This window comes from Lonchura striata, chromosome 35 (genome assembly GCF_050655825.1).
Source record: "Lonchura striata isolate lonStrDom1 chromosome 35, ASM5065582v1, whole genome shotgun sequence".
Classification (NCBI taxonomy): domain Eukaryota; kingdom Metazoa; phylum Chordata; class Aves; order Passeriformes; family Estrildidae; genus Lonchura; species Lonchura striata.
Window position 1 is genome coordinate 7,585,117 of NC_140737.1, and position 19,286 is coordinate 7,604,402.

The 19,286-nt window shown below is 52.8% G+C and overlaps 1 pseudogene; it reads right to left on the reverse strand.

Moving 5' to 3' along the window:
• Positions 1 to 17,817, reverse strand: part of LOC146764340 (uncharacterized) — a 30,042-nt pseudogene extending 12,225 nt beyond the window's left edge.
• Positions 17,818 to 19,286: the final 1,469 nt, after the last annotated feature.

Genomic DNA, 19,286 nt, shown 5'->3' on the forward strand with positions numbered 1-19,286 from the left:
CCAGACACTGCCCCCGGCAGGGCTGCAGACACCTGGTCTGCAAAAGGCTGAGAAGGAAATCCAGCACTTCCCACCTCATTAACAGCACAAACCAATAAATCCGGGTCCAATAGGAAACCAAATAATATAAACTGCACAACTTGAAACTACAGAATATTAAACCAGTTGATTTAGATTGCTTCAGACAGCACAAATTTGGGGAAAACCTAGTAAAACCCGCATGTAATGGAACTATTTTCTCTGCACACCTGGGCTATGTGGGAATGGAATGATTTTTGTTGCACATCCTGGCCAGAATCAAGGAATGCCTCGACTCTAACACTAAAAAGATTAGTGAAGTTTTTCTTTTTCCTGAAGTTTCAGTGCAAAGTTTAGAGCATTAGAGTATTTTTTTATTACTCATACTTCTATATAGTGCTTAGGTTTGGGTAAAGGATGTGAGAATCAGTTTTTCTTCCGAGAGGAAGTAGAAAAAACTGAATTACCTTGAGCCTTTTTCTCTATGTTTTTGTGAAGCTGTAAAAGATACAAAAATTTTGATCTGGGTTTTTCAAAGTTCACCTTTAGGCTGCATCACTAGAAGAGATTTAAAGGTGACCCCTTAATGTTTAAACAGGTAGCCTGGATAGGAGCTTTAGAAATGCAAATTAACACTGCAGGGGCAAATTGAGGACAATGTACCTGGCTCTTCTTGCCTGGGGCAGGAATTGGCTGATTCCCTCTGCCCCTCACCCCAAGCTCTGCCTGCTTGCACAGATGGAATCTGCACAGCTGAAGGCAGAGCCCATGCTGAGGATCTCTGACTCTGCAACAGAAATGGCTGAAGCTGCAAAGGGAAACAGCAAATGGAGAATGTTGGGAAAACTTCACTAAAATAAGGGGGGGATCATCCCTCTGCCCACTCCAACATCTGCTGTCCCTGTCTGTGCTGTACAGGGTGTATCAGAGCACTGGGGTTTTTGCTAGAACAAGTTCAGGAAAATCAGTTGGAATTCAAGTATTTGATGATGTAATTAGAAAAAAGCGGTCAATTGATGGAGTCCCAGCTGAAGGGAGCACCCAAAAATGGGGAAAAGATTAATGGCCACCAGAACAAATCCTACAACACCATGGACCAGCCCCTGAGAACCCGAACCAATTCATATCAGGAGACAGAGAACCCATTTATCATTTCAATGGCATCATTACATTACAAGCGGTCCTCAAAAGAAGAACGAACCAGACAGCTCCAGCTCCTGACCTTCCTGCCGACCAATCCACTGAAAAGAGGAACACACATCATTTCACCAGGGGATGGGATCAGATTATCTGTGAGCAGAAAAAACAGGAGTTTGTGGAAAACTAAATTACTCAAACTACTGCTGGTAAGAGATGACAAGTGAAAAGTGGTGAAAAGGATAACAAAGGAAATAGGAGAGCAGTTTATGTATTGGTCAATCACGGAAAGGATGGAAATGGGACACGCTTTCCTGGCTCCCCACCAGACCAGGGGTTAAAGGAATGCGGCTTCTCTTCTTCTGTGCTGCAGCAACTCTCATCTTTTTACCATGCTCCACACCTTGGCAGTGCAGCTCATCCAGCAGCTGAGCCAGGGCATGCAGGTGGCAGCCAGGCCTCCTGATCCACAAACGGCTACAAAAGGACAGCGAATGAGGGCACCGAGAATAATCCCAAAAACAAAGAGGACCCGGGAAGGACAAAACAGAGTCAAGGAGTGAATCTGCCTGGAGATAGGGCCGGGCACATGTAGATAAGGGGAGAAACCATCAGTCCCAATAAATGTTACAAATTGACCCAGACAGCTGCTCAAAGTCCCGCTACATTCCCGAACTTCGAGGAGAAGAACAAAGACTTAACAGAGCCATGAATATCGGCTGTTACACAAAAGGAGGGTGCACATTAACGAGGACAGGCTCCAGGCGCATCGGGAAGTCGGAACCTTCCAAGGAACTCAGCCGGTGGGCAAAGGCAGAGGGAGATGCGGCCGGGAAAATGAGGATAAAAAGGAGGCTGCGGACTACAAGCACGGCAGAGAGCGCACGGCAAATGCCCCACGGCCTCTGCCCCTGCTCGGCAATAAAGTCACTTTGACAGGACTCCTCGCTCTCCGCCGGGCACACGAACCTCCGGCGACGGGAATTTCCCCGCCCGCTCCCGGCCGCGGGGCAGCCCCTCTGTCCTACCCACAGCAGCCGGGCCGAGCCAGCGCTGCTCCGGCAGCGGCTCCTGCCCGGCCCCGGCGGGAAGGAGACCGCGGGCAGCCGCTCCCGCAGCGCCCTCAGCCCGGGGCCGGCACGGGCCGGACACGGCACCGGCGAGCCGCCGGAGCCCCCTGCCGCCCCCTCCGCCCGCAGCCGGCCCCGAGCCCCCGCAGAGCCCAGCGCGGCTCCCACCTGCGCCGGGGCCGCCTCCGAGCTCCGCCGCCGCCGCCTCACCGCGCTCCGGCCGCTGCCGCCGCTGCCGGGCCCGCACAGCCGCTCGGCCAATGGCGGCGCTGCGCGGCCACGGCCGCCCTCAGCCCGCCGCCGGGGCCGCGCCGCGCCCCGCTCCCACCAATCAGCGCGCCGCAACCGCGACTGACGGCACCGGCGGCCAATGGCAGCGAGCTCGGGGCGGGCTCTGCGCACGGCCCCGCCTCGCCCCGCGCTCTCGGCGCCCCCGGGCTGCGTGAGGGGAAAGCCGGAGATGAGCAACAGCCCCGGCACGGGCCCGGGCCCGAGCCGGGATTGAGCTGCCCACACAAACAAACTTCTCCGCGCCTCCCGCCACGGCTTTCCCGGCCCTGCGCCTCCCGTGCCTCCGCCTCTGCGGGAAGCCCAGGAGCCTCACTTCTCCTGCCCCTCGTTAGCGCATCAGTGCTTCGCTTTGATTTCCCCCGAAAAGGGAAACCCGCCCGAAGCCCCGTGGGTGGGTGGGGCAGGGGAGAGATTTCTGTCAGAAAACTCCAAAGACTCGGAGCAGGAGAAGGAGAAGTCAGTGCAGAGCCTTAAATGCAGCTTTCCCCACGCCTCCCTGCTCCCAGCTGCACCTCCTCCCCCGGCAGGGCAGGAGACAGGGAATGGGGCCATGCTCAGCTCATCCCCCGGGGCTTCTCCCTCTGCTCAGGGACAGGAGTCGTTCCCTGCTGCACCCTGCGCTCTCTCCCGGCCGAGACTTCTCCAGGAACTTCTCGGAGCGGAGTCCATCCCCTGGGCACAGCCCCCTCCGAGTGCTGCAGCGTGGGTCACTGTGCCACGGGCTCAGTCCTGCCAGGACAGGCTGCTCCAGCGGGGCCCCTCTGCCCGCGGGCTCACAGCCTCCTCTCAGGCATCGCCGAGCTCCAGCCCGGCTCCTGCAGGGGCTGCAGGGGATCTCTGCATCCCCATGGACCTGCAGGGGATCTCTGCACCCCCACGGACCTGCAGGGGGATCTCTGCATCCCCATTGTAATATATGTTGTGGAATAATTCGTGCTTATGAAAAATATACATCAAGTCAGTTGTGCTTGTACAAAAAGATTCTTAAAGTTTTAAATGACCAGTGGCTGCAGCCGGGGCTGGAGACACCACAGTTGGCAGAGAAAGAAAGACCTAATTTACAAATGAAAAAAGGTAGCTTGGTGCAGAGATGGGCCCTTTCCGGGGAAAATCCAGGAGAGTCCCAACGTTTAACCCCTGGTCTGCTGGGGAGCCACGAGAGTGTGTCCCATTCCCATCCTTTACATGCTTGGACCAATACATAAACTGCTTTCCTATTTCCTTTTTTATCTTTTTCAACACTTTCCCCTTGTCATCTCTTTGCCAACATCAGTTTGAGTAATTTAGTTTTCCACAAACTCCTCCTTTTTCTGCTAACAGATAACCTGATCCCATCTCCTGGTGAAATGTGTTCCTCATTTCAGTGGCTTGGTCGGCAGGAAGGTCAGGAGCTGGAGCTGTCTGGTTGGTTCTTATTCCGAGGACAGCTTGTAATCTAATGATGCCTTAGAAATGATAAATGGTTTCTCTGTCTCCTGATAGGAATTTGTGAAAAATGCTGATCATTAGGTTTTTAGAATTTTAAAAGTTTACTAATAATAAAATGGTGAAAAAAATAGGAATAGAATTAGACTGATAAAAATTTAGAGTTAGGACAATTACAAGACAATAAAAAGGAAAGAATATCTGAGGTCCAGATGCTCTCAGGCACTTAAGCCAAGAGGAATGTACCTTGTGAATGAAGGAATCACCCCTAAAACAATACACTGTTGCATATTCATATATCCTTTATGGTTATACATACATTCTATTTGAAACAAAAAACTCTGTCTCTTGTATGTCAACTGCTTTCTTTAATTCCCACGGGGTCTTCAAGTCTGAGCCAGGCATGAAGAAATCAGCTTCTTCTAATAAGAAAACCATAAATTGCTCTTCTCTGGAGGATTTGCGTGTTCCTTGAAACGAGTATCTCATTCCTTAAACACCCCCCCCACACACACATACATAGTTTCTTTTTTAACTACTAAAGCTTCATTTTATCTACAAAGCTACATTTACCATACTGTTATATGCAGCAGATATAATTGGCTCCATTTCTAATATGATATATGTGATATTGAATATTTGTTAGATTTGTTAGAACACTCTAACACTCTACACGTTTGTATTAGGATTCCCCCCCTCCCTCGCAGGTGAGACCGGGTGTATATTGGAAACTGATTTACAAGTAAGAAGGTGCGGCTCCCCAGGAGATGGGCCATGGCTGGGGAGATACAGGAACCCCCGGTGCTGATCCTTGCCTGAAGGACCCGAGATGGATATCATGGAAATCCTTGGGCAGACACAGGTGAATGCAGCGTTCCCTCCCGTAAATTTCATCAAGGGATTCAACAAACTCCAGACACTAAATTGTTCTCCCTCATCACCAAAAAAGAAAATCTTATTAACATGTGGACTCTGAAGAGAAGACTGACTGCCGAAATCTTGGCCTCAGGCAGAATTTTCCCTATAAAAACCGCTTGTGCCAGGATGGAGGTGTGTGGGCTTAGAGGAAAACCTCTGCTGAGGCTGACCTCTTTGTTGAACACCCAGGGCCGACCCCGGGCTCCACTCTGTTCTTTCCTTGTGGCTGGCCAGGTACAATTTGATTGCAAAATAAATATTTTATTTTTTCATATTAATTTGGCTGGACAAATTTTCATTTATAACAGTTGTAACACATAAAAGGAAGAATCCCCATTTCTTCCACCATCCCATCCTCAATACATTACCCCACCAGTTAGTTTTTAACACTGTTTTCCCATTTTTGGATTGGTGTCTGGGTTGTTTTTTTCTAGGATGACCTCCCCATTGTCATCTATTTTCAACAGTCTGATACATTAACCTTTCCACAGAAACCCCCTTCATTAGCCAATAAACAGTCTAAAGCCAGCCTATCCTGGTACACTGCAGTTTTTCCCCTTTTTGCCTGCAGGTACTCAATTTGGGTGGGTCTGTGGCTGTTGACATGGGTGTGTGTACCAAAAAGGAACTTTGGTTTCTTTCCATGTAATACTTTCTGTAGCATTTGTGACATGATCTTGCTTGTATCTCAGAAGGGAAAAGACAACAAATGGGAGACAGAAACAGGAATGACAGAGGTCTGGCATGGCTTATACCCCCACCTCCCCTGCCTGTGGGGTTGCTGCCCACAGCAGGTACGTGTGATCTTCTCGCTGGTGAGTACAGTGCTCAATCCAGGCTTGCCCTCTGTTTCCCTTGTCACTCCTTTTTGCTGATTTTTCTATGCAAGTCCTTTTCAACACTCCTTTGGTGTGTTTTGGTGTTGTCCATTTTAGATGTGATAGTCCATTCCTCACGTTTCTTCACAAGTCCTCTGCCTCTGTTTCCCACTTTCTCTAACAACCTGAATACCACGTTCTTTCAACTACTCAAAAAGTCCTTTCTCTCAATATACCATTCAACACAATCCACCTGCCTCCAAGGAGATAAAGTAAAGCTCAGAATAAACAATCTACATTATATATACTTCCATTCATCTACATTTACTCACTTTTATTTTTCACTCACTTTCACATACAAGGTACCTTTTACTTTCAAACAGTCTACATTACATATCTACACCCTGAGTGCTCATGGAATGTTAATCCATCAACCCAGCAGGTTTAATCCTGGATGTCTCTCAACCCAGCAGAATTTTAGGTGTTACTGTTTTCCAACCCCAGATCCCCTTGGACATTTTTAACCTTCAGTCCAGCTGTGTTGTCCAACCCCAGATCCCCTTGGGCATAACCTCAACACGCAACCCTGAGTGCTCTTGGAATGCAAATCCCCCAAATCCTCCTCTGGAAGGAGCCCCCAGAAAACAAACCCCCACGGCTCCTCCCCACCCACCTGATTCGGGAAGAACTTTCTCTGAGAGAAGTGGAAAAGAACCTGTTTATTTAACTAACAAAACAATCCCCAGCACTAAAAAAAATGAACAACACCAGATGACAAGAAAACTCTTTCACCACTCTGCAGAGATGACAAATCCAGAAAGTCTCTCCTGGGGGTGGTCGCCCGGGTCTGGGCGCTGGGGATTGCTCTGGGCACTGGGGATGGCTGCTGCAGATCACAGAGCGCAGGCTCCCGGTGCTCCTCGGGGTTCCCAGGTCCCAGTCCAGAGCAGGTTGGATGGTATTCAGGAAAGGGAAAGGGAAAGAAACAGTCCAGGGGAAAAATTGGACTGCCTAGTTAAACTAACTAACAGGAAAAAGCAAAGGCAAGAGCGGAAGCAAGAGCAAGCAAACAAAGCCAGCAAAAGCAAGCCAAGCCAGCCCACACAAGCCTCTTGTGGAGAACAGACCATGGGGGGAGGTGAGCCAGCTGATAACAAGACAAAACAAACCTTCACTTTCAGAGTCAGTTCTGAGAGCACAGAACAGAATATCAAACATGAACAGAACCTACAACTGGGGATACAAACACCAGAACCTCACCCTGGGACACCTGGGTTTCCACATCAGCAGGAGACAGTTCCTGACAGTCGAAGGGTCAGCGGCAGGGTCCTCATCACACCCGTTCCTTAAATGTTATCTGGCCATGCAGACGGTTTTAGCTACTTCCACAAGTACTTTAAATCAACATTGGCTGTTTCACAAATACCTCTGAGTTATTACTGTCAGTTAGTTACAAAAATAAAAGCATTAGTTATTATCTCACAACTACAGCTACTTCTGCAAAAGTTAACATTCTAATGCACAAACCATGGCATCCACTTCAATATTTTGCAAAAGCCAAAAGTAGTATGTATGTTTTTCACACTGTGCACAAACTAAGCTATCATCCAAGAATGACGTTCTGAGGATATGAGCTACACAGGGGCCAGGGCATTGGCCACAAAAAGCTGACAAATTATATTACAGCAAAAGCAGTTAAAAGTGATTACAAACTATACTGCATCAAAATCGTTGTGACTAAGAATAAGTTGCAGAAGTCAAGACATAAGAGCAAAAGCCACCAACTACATAGTTCTCTATAACAAACCCAGGGCAGGTGTTTCCCTTGCAGGGAGCACTGGGGCCTTCCCCGGGCCCCTTCTGCCCTCTGGCAGAGCCGGTGGCATTTTCCAGCACACGCAGTTTGTAACCAAGAGTCGGGTGCAGCCCAGAAGGCTCCGAGCGCCTCCTCCCAGGCTGACTCTGCAGATCCGAGGCTGCTCTGGGCTCTGCCAGGGCTCTGCTGGGGCTCAGCTCTGGGCCAGGCTGGGCCCGCTCTCCCCTCACATTGCTCCGGGCAGCCGAGTCACAGAGGGAGGAGGAAGGGACACCTCAAGGGAGTTGAGGCTTAAGAGAGTTTTTATTCAAAAAACTGCCATACCAAACAGGCTGTCATAAGAGCCATAACAAACAGGCTGTCCTAACTACCATAACCAACTAGCACTGCTAACTACCATCACTAACTAGTTGTCCTAACTAACTACTGTAACTAACAGCTGTCCTCCAGTGCTTCATCTCCTCTGCTGCTGCCTCAGTTGCTTTGCTGCGGTGATCAGAGGGGTCAGGCTGGAGAGAGGCTTGGCTGATGATAAAAATGGGTGCTGCCCAAAGGATAAAAAAGAAAGAAATGAACTGTTACTTTCCAGAGCAACTTTCTCACAGACTCTGTTGCAACAGGACAAAGGGAAATGGTCTGAAACTCAGGAGAGGGAAGCAGGCTCAGGTTAGATCGCAGGCAGAATCTTTTTGCCAGGAGTGGGGAAACACTGACAGAAGGTGCCCAGAGATGTGGGAGGTGCCTCCTCCCTGGGAACATCCAAGCTCAGGCCAGGCAGGGCTCTGAGCACCTGAGCTGCCTGAAGATGGCCCTGCTCCTCGTGGGGCACCAGGGGCAGATGCCCTCGAAAGGACCCTGCCAAGCCAAACCCGGCGAGGATTCTGCTTGCTTTGCGTGTGGAACGCAGCGAGGCTGGAGACTATCGGAGGGGCCCCAGCAGAAAACCCCTCCCTGGCACTGCTGCTTCCCCTCAGCCGCTCGGCATTCACCTGCAGCAGCTCCTGGGCAGACCAGCGCTGCTCCTCGTCCGGCTCCAGGCTGCACTCGAGGAAGTCCCGCAGCAGAGCCGACAGGCGCCGGGGCTCCTGCAGCTGCGGGGTCCCGTTGTGCCGGATCAGAGCGCGAGCCTGCAGGAAAAGCAACCTCAGCGCTCTGCCAGCTTCCTTCCCACCCACAGGTGCTCAAAGCGACCCCGGGTTATCAGGACCACCTCCAGGGGCACTTTCCTCCCTGGCAGAGATGCTGCTCACAGCTCATTGTCCTGTGCCAACCAAAAAACCCAAACCCTGGTGCTGCCACAGCCATTGGAAAGAGCTGATGCACTTGCTTCACATTTTCAGGTCATCCTCACAGCCAGAAGAGCTGCAACAGCATAAATCCCAAAGCAAATTGTTGCTGGAGACTGTGGAATATTTGTCTGTGTTGAGGCTCAAGTCCTCTGGGAATTCCCTTCCCCAGGTGCAGAAACCTCCAGCTGCTGCTCCCAGTGCAGGGTCACCCTGTGCTCACAGGGCTCTGCAGCCCCTGGAGAATTTGCCTCTTACCATGGCCCTCGTTTCCTTGAAGTAAGGAGGTTCTCCTTCCACCATCTCGATGGTCACAATGCCAAAGGACCAGATGTCCACCTTGGGGCCATAAGGAGAACTGGTCACAACTTCTGGGGCCATCCAGTGAGCAGTGCCCACCATGGAGCTGCGCCGGTCCTGCTCAGAGCTGAGCTGAGCACAGAGGCCAAAATCAGCTGAGGACAGAAACAAACACTGTCAAAGGCAGCTGGAATGAGGAAACCAAGCACCAAGACTCCCCACTCTCAGTCTGAGAATGCAGTAGTGAAGTCAGCTGGAAAAGTGCTGAGGGCTGTAGCCAAGGGAAGGTGGAACTGGACCCTTAAAGAAACCCTCAGCTTTTGTGCAGTGGCTTTTACTGATTCCCTTAAGCTTTAGATTCCAACTCCTGCCCCTCTGGGGGGGCCATACACAGAGCAAAGCCACCCCTGGCACCCTGCTGCTCTCCGGAGCTCTCTGCAGGGGCAGCCGCTCTCAGCTGGCAGCAGGGGCCGGGCAGTGCCCCCAGCAGCCCTTGTGGGGCTCTGGCCGGCACTGGGAAGCAGCCCCACAGCCGCACCCGGGAGCGCCGTGCCTGGCCAGGAACACCCACCCAGCTTGACAGAGCCGGCCATGCCCAGGAGGATGTTGGAGCTCTTCAGATCTCTGTGGATCACCCGGTTTGCATGGAGGAAATCCAGGCCCTGCAGGCACTGAGAGAGAACAAGAAACACCAGGACAAAAACCAATGGCCAGAATCTATCACACAAGAAAGGACAGTTCTGAATTCTGCCAGCAGCAGCTTTGCTGTGACAGGCCAGGAGTGCAGAGCAGACAGGCTCCAGGCAAACGGTTCAGGGCAAAGCTGAGAACAGCACATCAAATCCAGAACAGACAGAGAGTGCCACAACAGCAGGAAAGAGAGCAAGAACAGAGCAGAAGTGCAGCGATGCTGGCAGGCCGTTCACTGCAGAGGCTCCTTCTTCTCCAGCTCATAAAAACAACAGAGAAACAGAGCCCTGAGCATGGAGCCACTCCTGTTCTCACGCCTCTGTGGAAGGACCATCGTGTCCAAGCCGTGGCAGCCACAGGTAGGATCCCTCACCTCCCGACTGACAGCTGCCATCTCTCCTTCAGCCATGCGTGTCTGTCTGACAACGTCCTGCAAAGTTCCTCCATCCATGTATTCCATCACCAGCCAGAGATCTCCGTCAACAAGGAAGCTGGAAAAGAAAAGCAGTGACATGGAGACGAATGTGCAGTGCTCAATTCCCCCATGGAAAAGTCTGGAGTGCAGTTTTGTTTCCAGGTCACTTGTCCATGAGGACAGAATCCGATGGAGAGACATTCCTGCCAGGCTGCAGAGTCCTTGGAATCTGCACAGTCTAAAGGAGGAGACACCTGTGAGAAAGGAGAGGCCTTAGATGGCAAGCAGGTGAAAAATGCAGTTTAGCAACAGCCCAGATCAGTGTGGAACCACAACACTGGCCCCCAGCTGGTTCAGCTTCTGAGCTCATCAGTTCCACCATTCCCTGCAGAACAAGGCACCACAACCCCCAGGGTTATCCAGGGGAGGAGGCCGTGCAGCACTTGGGACAAAAGCAATCAGAAAACCTTTCAGAAAGTCCCTTCAGAAACAGGCAATGCCAGTGAAAAATGGGCAAATGAGGCATTTCTGGAAACAAGGCCCTGGTTTTCCTGATATCTGCAGCAATGGAAAAGGGCTGGGAAGAAGAAGCCAAGGGAAATAATTTCTGCTGTGGTTTATCAGCACTTGCTGTAAGACACAGAAAACGGGGTCAACTTGAAGGAAAAAACAAACCAAAGTAACCAAAGCACACGGAGGGAGCGAACTGCCAGGCTGCTGTTTTGGGAAGATACGGCTGGGTCAGGCATTTTCAAAACAGGCTACAGACTACGGGTGCCAGGAAAGGTAAAGGCAGGGCCCGTGCACGGGGTGAGGCCTGGAGCACTCACCTGTCCAAAGAGTTGACAATGTTGGGGTTCTTCTTGTCCTTCAGGAGCAGGAGCTCATTCACAGCGTGTTCCCTGTTCTGCCCTCTGAGACTCATTTTCTTTATGGCCACCTGAGGGGACATTGCAGACCTTTAACTGGAGGAGTCTGTGGCAGGAGGCCACAGCCAACACGGGGCGAGGCTTTTTGGAGCGACGGAGCTGGGCTGTGCCAAACTGCCCTGGGATGGGCACCAGAGCTCAGCAAGGGCCACTCCCACAGCCCATTGCTCTGCTCGCTGGGGCTGCTTACAGGACACACGGCCAGAGACATTTGGCCTTGCAAGCTCTGCAGAAATGGCCCCTCAGCTGTCAGCCTCCAAGCTCTAACCACATTCTCTGCACCTACAGTCTTCTCATATGGCCTCAACACTCTCATTATTATTCAAACACATTTTGCAAGCAGGAGGTAATTCTGGTTCTGTGAAAACAGTGCAAAACAGCCAGTAACCCTTTAGCAATTCTATGGGATTTGGTCATGATTTCAGATGCAGCTACTCTGTTTGGGATTGCACAACAAAGCAAACACACACATCCATTGCTCAGGTGATCCCTGTCACAGGCTGTCACTGACCCCAGACCCAAAAACAACTGCAGGGTTTAGGAGAGAGCTTTGCTCTGGACATCCATCTTCTCATTTCTCTCCCTCTCTCTCTGTGGACAGCTGAAGTGGAATTAAATCCCCAAATTGAGCCCAAGCAGGACCTCTCCCTAATTAGGCCTTGAGGTACCCTTTAAAGATGAAAGGCTGGATGGAAAAACTGCTAAATAGTGTTCCTGTCTGAGGCTGGGGTGAAGATAAATTGGGCCTCAGTCTCCAGCCCTGATCCATTCACACTTTTAAATATGAAGAGGAAGCCAGCATGTCCTGCTCTGACAGACACCGCTGCCCTCCTTGCATCCCTTTGGGCACTCCAGAAGGACCAAGTGTGTCCCAGCTGTGCTCTGCAGGCTGACACTGCTCTGCCTTCAGAGGAGCAGCCTGTGCAGGAAAGCTCTGCTGGCCCCCAGAGCTGCAGCCACAGCTCCCAGCAGAGGGGAGAGCCCTGGAGAGCTGCCAGACGTGCTGGGCGTGTTGGCACTGACCTCTCCTCCAGTGGCCCTGTCGAGTCCTTTGGAAACGGTTCCGAAAGCCCTGGAGACAAAACAGCAGAGAAGAAAGAAGCAGCGCTTGAGGCCCTGGGAGTGAAAGCCAGCCCAGACAGGAGATCTCTGCTGCCTGCAGTGCTCACAAACACCTGGGTGCATCAACCCTTGTAACAACAGCGCAGCAGCCACCAGCCCTCTGCCATGCCAGGTGTGCAAGAGAAAACTGAGACCCAACACGAAGGAATTGGGCTGGAGCCAATCCCAAATGTCCACGCTGAATTGCTTTAGTTCAAAACCTGAAGTGAGCAATGGGTGTCTAAAGAACTGGAAAAGAATGCATTTCATCCTTTTCCATTTCCTGCCTAAGACCTGCAGGATCCACAAGGGTCCTGCCATCAGGCAGGTGATGCATTTTCCCCCAGAGTGCATCAGCTCTGTGTCTGTTGCTGAATGTATGGGCTCTATGAGCTGTGCTAGAATAGAGCACTCATTAGTTCATCTCTGGTTCCTGTTTCCAAACCATTAGCTTGTTAATGCTGACCAGAGAACATTTTTTGAAGCAAAATATTTGAAAGAAATCTCCTTGAGAACTGTTTTCTGACAGTCTCCAGATGGTGAGTGGCTCTTTTAAGCAATCCAGTTCCAGACACAGAAGATCTCCCAGGTCCTGCTCCTTGCTGCAGGCAGGACACTGCCAGCCTCAGGGGCCTGTGACGGCTCCTTCTGACCACAGTTCTCAATTCTGATCAGGACTGAGAGACAGCAGGATGGCACCCCAGTGTCTGAAGGTGTTTGGAGCTCTCCTGACTTCTCCCTTGATCCTGCACCAGCACAGCCCCTGGGCTGCTTGTGCAGAAGTAGCTGCCATGCACTTACCCTTGGCCAATCTGCTCCACTTCCAGGTATTTCTCGGCAGGCTCCTCCACGCTCACAATGTTCCCTGAAAGAAACCACGTGGAAGAGGCTCCCTCCCAGAGCCAGACCCTGCCAGAGCAGAGCCAGAATGCAGCCCCACTCCCTGGGGCCGTGAGCCCCTTGGTCTCAGCTGGAGAAGGACAATAAATGCCCCTGTGACATTCAGCTGCAGAGCAACGCTGGCTGCAGCTGATGCCGAGACACACACACAGCCCCTGCTCTGAACACAGGAACAGAGCAGACGTACTCAGCTGCACCAGGCACCACTCCCCTCTCCCCTCTGGCTGCAGGGCTGTGCTGCTGTCAGAACCTTCAGCCCAGGATCCCACAGCGGAGGGAGGTTCCGTGTCCTCTTCCCAAGCACAGGGAGGTTCTCCATCCTCTTCCCAAGCACAGGGAGATTCTCCATCCTCTTCCCAAAATGCTGCAGGTTCGCCATCATCTTTCCAAGCCACGGGACATTCACTGTCCTCTTCCCATGCTGGGAGAAGTTCACCCTCCTCTTTCCAAGGCACAGGATGTCCTCTGTCCTCATCCCACACCATGGGGGCTTGGCCATCCTCGTCCCGCACCAGGGGACATCCACTGCCCTCGTCCCACACCGGGAGATGTCCACTGTCCTTGTCCCACGCCGCGGGAGCCTCGCCGCTGTATTCCCACAGCGCGGGATGTTCGCCCTCGTCTCCCAGAGCAGCGGGAAGTTCACTGTCATCTCCCGGCACCGAGGGAAGTTCACCAGCGTCCCCCAGAACAGCGGGGAGCTCACTGCTGTCTTCCTCCTCTTTGGCCTCCTCTTTGGGAGCAGAGGGAGCCAGAGGAGGGGCTGGTGCTGCTTTTGTGCCCTGTGGACAGACGGCAGCGTGAGGGACAGGAAGTTCTATCTCAGTGATCACCTTATTTATCCTCAGCTGCACATCCAGCTGCACGAAGCAGAAATTGGGTTTGGAGTCCTTCAAACTAACAATGGGCTAAAGTCGACATTGCCACTTATTGTTGGGAATTCCATATTCCACCGTGGCTAAAGCCAGCAAGCAATCCTCTGCCTGCAAAACCAGACCTGTAGCCCTTCAAAAGCTCTGCAGCAGAAAAGGAGAAATCTGCTGGGGATCCCTTTGCTGCTGCTGCTGCTGCTGCAAAGACTCTGACAGGAACTTTCCTTCAGCCTCCTAAGCTGGCACTCGGCTGCCACACGCCAAGCTCACAGCTTGCTGCACAATTCCAAACACCAAAGGTTCCTTTCCCACTCACCGGAGGAGGAGCTGCTCGGAAACCACACATGAGGTGCCCTGCAACAGGAGAGGGAACATGAACCAGATGCTGTCAGGGAAAAACTGCCTGTGGTGGGAAATGCCACGGAGCAAGGCAACCCCGAGAGAGCATTTTGCTTTCCCAGCGTCCCTCCAGGAGCCACAGTCCCTTCCCACAGCAAGAGAACAGCACAAAATGCTGGGCTGGGTCAGTTCTTGGCTGGGCAGGGAGTTCCCGGCTCTGCTGCCACAGACTCCCCGCTGGAGGGAACAGAACCCCCCAGGGCTCATTGCAAATGCTGTGCACGCCCCGCTGGCTGCAGACACCCCCTTTTTCAGCTGCAGCTGCTGGCAGGAGCTCTCCCAAAGCAATGGTGCCTTCATGGCCATTTGGTTACAAAGTCAGCTCGGGTCCAGAGGAAGAACAGAAAGCACACAGCAAGCCCAAAGCCACAGCACCGAGGGAAAACCTCGACTTACGTGCCAAGTGGGTTAAAAAATAGCCCGAATAAGCCACAGAGTACAGCGTGCAAACTGCAGCAGCCACGTGCTGGATCATTTTGGCTGCGCTGCACACGCCTGCAGACTGCAGCCCTGCAAGCACACAAGGACACCCGTCAGGGCTGGGCTGGTGCTGAGAATGCCTCGGGCAGGAGGATCCTCCGGCAAGGAGCAGTGCCCAGAGCCACTGGGGACACTGAGGCCTCCGTGTCCCACAGCCACGGGAGCACCTCGGGGATGTGGCAGTGCTCCTGTGACATCACAGCAGCAGCTCACGCAGAAACCTCCCGGAAGGTTCTCCTGGGTCACAAAGGAGCACAAAGAACCCTCCCAGGGCACAGCCTATTGCCCAAAGGCTCCAGGAGGAGCTCTGAAAATGCAGCAAACAGGGACACCCCATAGCCCAGCCTGAACACTGAGGAGGAACAAGGACGGGAGCACAGCAGAGGAAACAGGACCTTTAGTCACTGCTACTTCTGACTAAAGCCAGCAAGCCGTGTTCCCGCTGGGATCTTTGTTCTCGCTCTAAAAACAAGCAAGGTGCTCCACTCTAAATATACAGAAGGCAGGAACTGGGCAGGAGGTGGGATTAGGAAGGAGGAGGAGGAGGGAGAGAGGAAAAGGAGGAGGAATAGGAGGAGCAGGAGCAAGAAAAGGAGGAGAAACAGGAGGTTCCAGTGCCCCCTGAGGCCGCAGCACCCTTGGCCCCGGGACCATCGCCCCCAGCTCATCCTGCAGGTGAGAGGGGAGGGGGAGCTCACCCCAAATCTATCGGGGGGGTCCCTAAGAGGGTTTTTTATTGGGGTGTGTTGGTAGCTTGCAGATTGTGGAATTGAGCCCCAGATGTCGTCTGGGAGGCCCAAATAAAACCTGGGAGGTTTTTTTCTCTGTGTGTGTGTAGGTTTGGATCTTTCAGGACCGCAAAGCTGAGCCCCCTGGGGGATCTTTGGGAGTCCACGTGGCCATTGCCCAGTGTCACCAGGGGGAGGACATTGGTCCTGGGGACCCCCGGGGGAGCAGAGGAGGGGAACCCCTGGGACCCCCGGAGTGGGGAGAGCAGAGAGGGGCGATCCTGGAGCTGAGGGACCCCTGGCTGACTGGAAAGGGGGGGAGCCTGGAGAGGAGGAACCCCTGGGACCCCTGGGATCTCAAAGTAGAGCATCAGGGGAGAAGGGACCCCATGGAGCCCCAACAGCCCCAGGATCATCCCTAAGCAAGACACCTGAGAAGGGGGAACCCCTGGAGACATTGGACCCCCATCATCCCAAGGAAAGGAAACCTCTGGAACCCCAAAAGTGGAGAGATCAGAGATAGGGAACTCCTGGGAGAGTTGTTTTGGGCTGAACCTTGATATTGTGGAGATTTTCATGGACACAAGAGTCCTGCTGAGTTCTAGGAATGGACTTGGGCAGGAGGAGCCTCTACTCCAAGGCGCTCCCACCTTGGTTTTCCCCAAACCAGGATTTTTCATTCCCAGGGTGTGTCTGGATGGAGGAGGAGGAAAAGCCCCCGAGATGCTGCAGGAGGAGGAGCTGCAAACCCAGCCCAGGGAGCTGCGGGGAGGAAAGAGCCCCCCTGAGCCAGGAAGGCGGGCGGAGATCCAGGCGGAGCTCGGAGCTGGTGGAGAAGCCTCATGGCAGGGAGAAGCCCCACAAGTGCTTGGAATGTGGGAAGGGTTTCAGCCACAGCTGCACCCTGACCCAGCACGACAGGATCCACACTGGGGAACGGCCCTATGAGTGCTTGGAATGTCAGAAGAGCTTCAGGTGGAATTCAGAGATCATCACTCACCAGCACTTCCACACCAGGGAGGCCCTGCGGGTGTCCTGAGTGGGGGCAGAGCTTCGTGCGCTGCTCCAGCTCCATCCCCATGGGAGGATCTGGGCTGGACGATCCCCAGTTGTTGCAGCCTGAGCTGCTACAAGGAGAGTCCAGGGTAAAGAAGCAGAAAAGCCCTTTGCATGGTATCCACGGATGTTTGATTCAGCCACGCCGTGAGATGTTCAGGGTTTTCCCCAGCACACCCATCCCCCTGCTCCAACTCTCAGCTCTCCCTGTCCCGAGGAGTCGGGGTGGGGGTGACCCTGGTCCCTGGGCAGTACAAAGATGAGGCCCAGTCAGGGAACAGGGAGGGAGTGGCCCAGGGACACAGGAACAGACACAGGAACAGGGAAAGGAGCAAACGGAGTCCAACAGCCCCTTGAGGGAAGCCTCCCACGTCTCCCCAAATCAGGGAAATGCCCCCCAGGGTCCCCACAATTCCCCTTTTTATATTATTAAGAAAGCTTCTCTGGAGGATCAACTGAATCAACACAAAATGACAAAAACAATCAAAAGCGCTCATACGACAATTTTCAAAATGCAAACAATTCTGAGTCTCTAATGTCCAAATAGATTTTCTTAGAGCTGGCAGGAGGGATGTGGGGTTTTCTTAGTCCAGTTTATCAGGAGATGGAGTCAGGAGCCTTCAGTAGGGACTGGTTCTCTGGCCCCTGTGGCAGTGCTGCTGGCTGTGACAGACTCTGTACGAGGTAATGTAGGTGGTGGTGTGCCTGTTGGAAACTCCAAATAGAAATCATTACCTTTTAAGAAAAAGATAGTTACTTTAGGAAAATCTTCCTTTCTTTCCCCCCAATTACACTCCCTCGGGTATTATGAAGGAACTCTGGGGAAAGGGACTAGTGTAGGGAGGCCATGGAAAGGGGGAAAAGGAGGTAGGAATTTGTGGGAACATAAAAAAGGGGTAATAGGACAACGGAAAGGAAAAGGGGAAAGTGGGAGGGGGGCAGGGAGGCCACAGGAATTGGGGAAGGGTATTAGAAGAAGTGAGATTTATCGGACTGGAAAGTTGTTTTGATATGGAGGTGGAGTCTTGGATGGAGGATGGCTTATTGGTCTTCTGTGCTCTTTCAGCTTTTGGGCTGTTGCTGGGATTTGGTTGTTGGTTTTGGGTTTTATTTCCTCAATAGGAGTGTGGAGGACTTCCATGACATGGGTAATATTTTGCAGGTTTGCAGTTTGGTGCATGTTTGCCACCTTGCACTGGAACTCCACCAGGTCCTGTCACATCGGCTGCTTGGGGGCCTTTTCTTCCTTGTATTATATTAAATTCCACAATTTCTCCATCTCCTAGACTGTGGAGTTATTTCCTGGGGTTATTCTTTTTTATAGCAGTCTGATGAACAAGCACATCTTGTTTGTTATCATTCTGGGTTATGAAACCGTATCTGTTTTTGACATTGAACCATTTCCTGTCCCCAGAACGTTCAAGGCAAGGACTTTTTTACCTTGGCCAGCGGGTTTGCGTGTGTGTTGGTGATGCTGGACGTGGCGCCGGTGCTGGGGCGCTGCCGTGCGGGGCTCGTCCCGCTCCCGGCGCTGGCGGCCGCGCCGAGGCTCGGCCCCTTCTCCTTCCCGGCTCTGTCCCGGCCGGTGCCCGCGGACGCTGCGGGCGCAGGAGCTCCGGAGCAGCAGCGGGGCGGGGGCGGCAGTTTCGCCCCAGGACTGCGGTTCTGAGCCGCCCCCGGCGGGGCTGCCCGCCCGCCGGCCTCGCCCGCCCGCCCTCGGCCCCGGGGCCGCGGCTGCCGCTCGTTGTCTCCGTGCGGGACCGCGCCGCGCTCCCCGCCCGTTTCCCGGACGCTGCGAGGGCTGATCATTTCTAGGTGTTCTGGAGAGGGCAGCGAGGTGAGTTAAAGTGCACAGGAGGCCAGTGAGGGCAGTTTGCTTGGAAATGGCCCAACTGGCCACAGTTCAAGCACCTCTCGTTGTTAATGGGCACCACTGCCTCCCCCACCCCTTTGCTCACGGCCAGGGCTAAAGCAGTTTCTGAAGAAGAGGCCTTAGTGCAGGTGTCGACCATCTGTGGGATGGGTGGCTCTGGATCTTGGGGAAGAGCTCCGAGAAGCTTTTTGGTTTCCGGGTTGGCGTTAGACATTGCCATTTTTCCCAGGAGTTCATCCCTGGCCTCTACATTATCAATTTGGCGATCGATGGCCTCTGGGAGGTGGTCAACAAACTTAACAAATGTCTCTTCAACCCCATGATGGATTGAAGAAAAGTTTTGGACAAGGGTGGTTCCATCAGGGATTTTTAAAAGAGCAGTCTTTGCAGCAGATTTGATGTCATCTAAGACATTGTTGGGCAGCATGACCTGATCCTCTGGTCTGCTAAATTCCCCCTCTCCTGCCAAAGCCTCAAGGCCTTCCTGGCCTTCGCCTAAAACTTCACTCAAGTCATACTTGGATAGGATTGGCTTTAAAAGTTTTTTCCACTGCAATAGTGCAGTGGTAATGTAATGGAAGGCATGGGGAATTAAGGTATGTCCTGCAAAAGTTTAGTCCAATACATTTTTAAAATATGGAGAATTGCGGCCGTAGTCTCTGGCCACTTTTCTCAACTCCTTCCCCTCAGTGTGAGGAATCCGCTCCCATCGTGGCTCCTTTCCCCGTTTAATGACGACAGGCGCCGCAAGGCAATCGAGATCT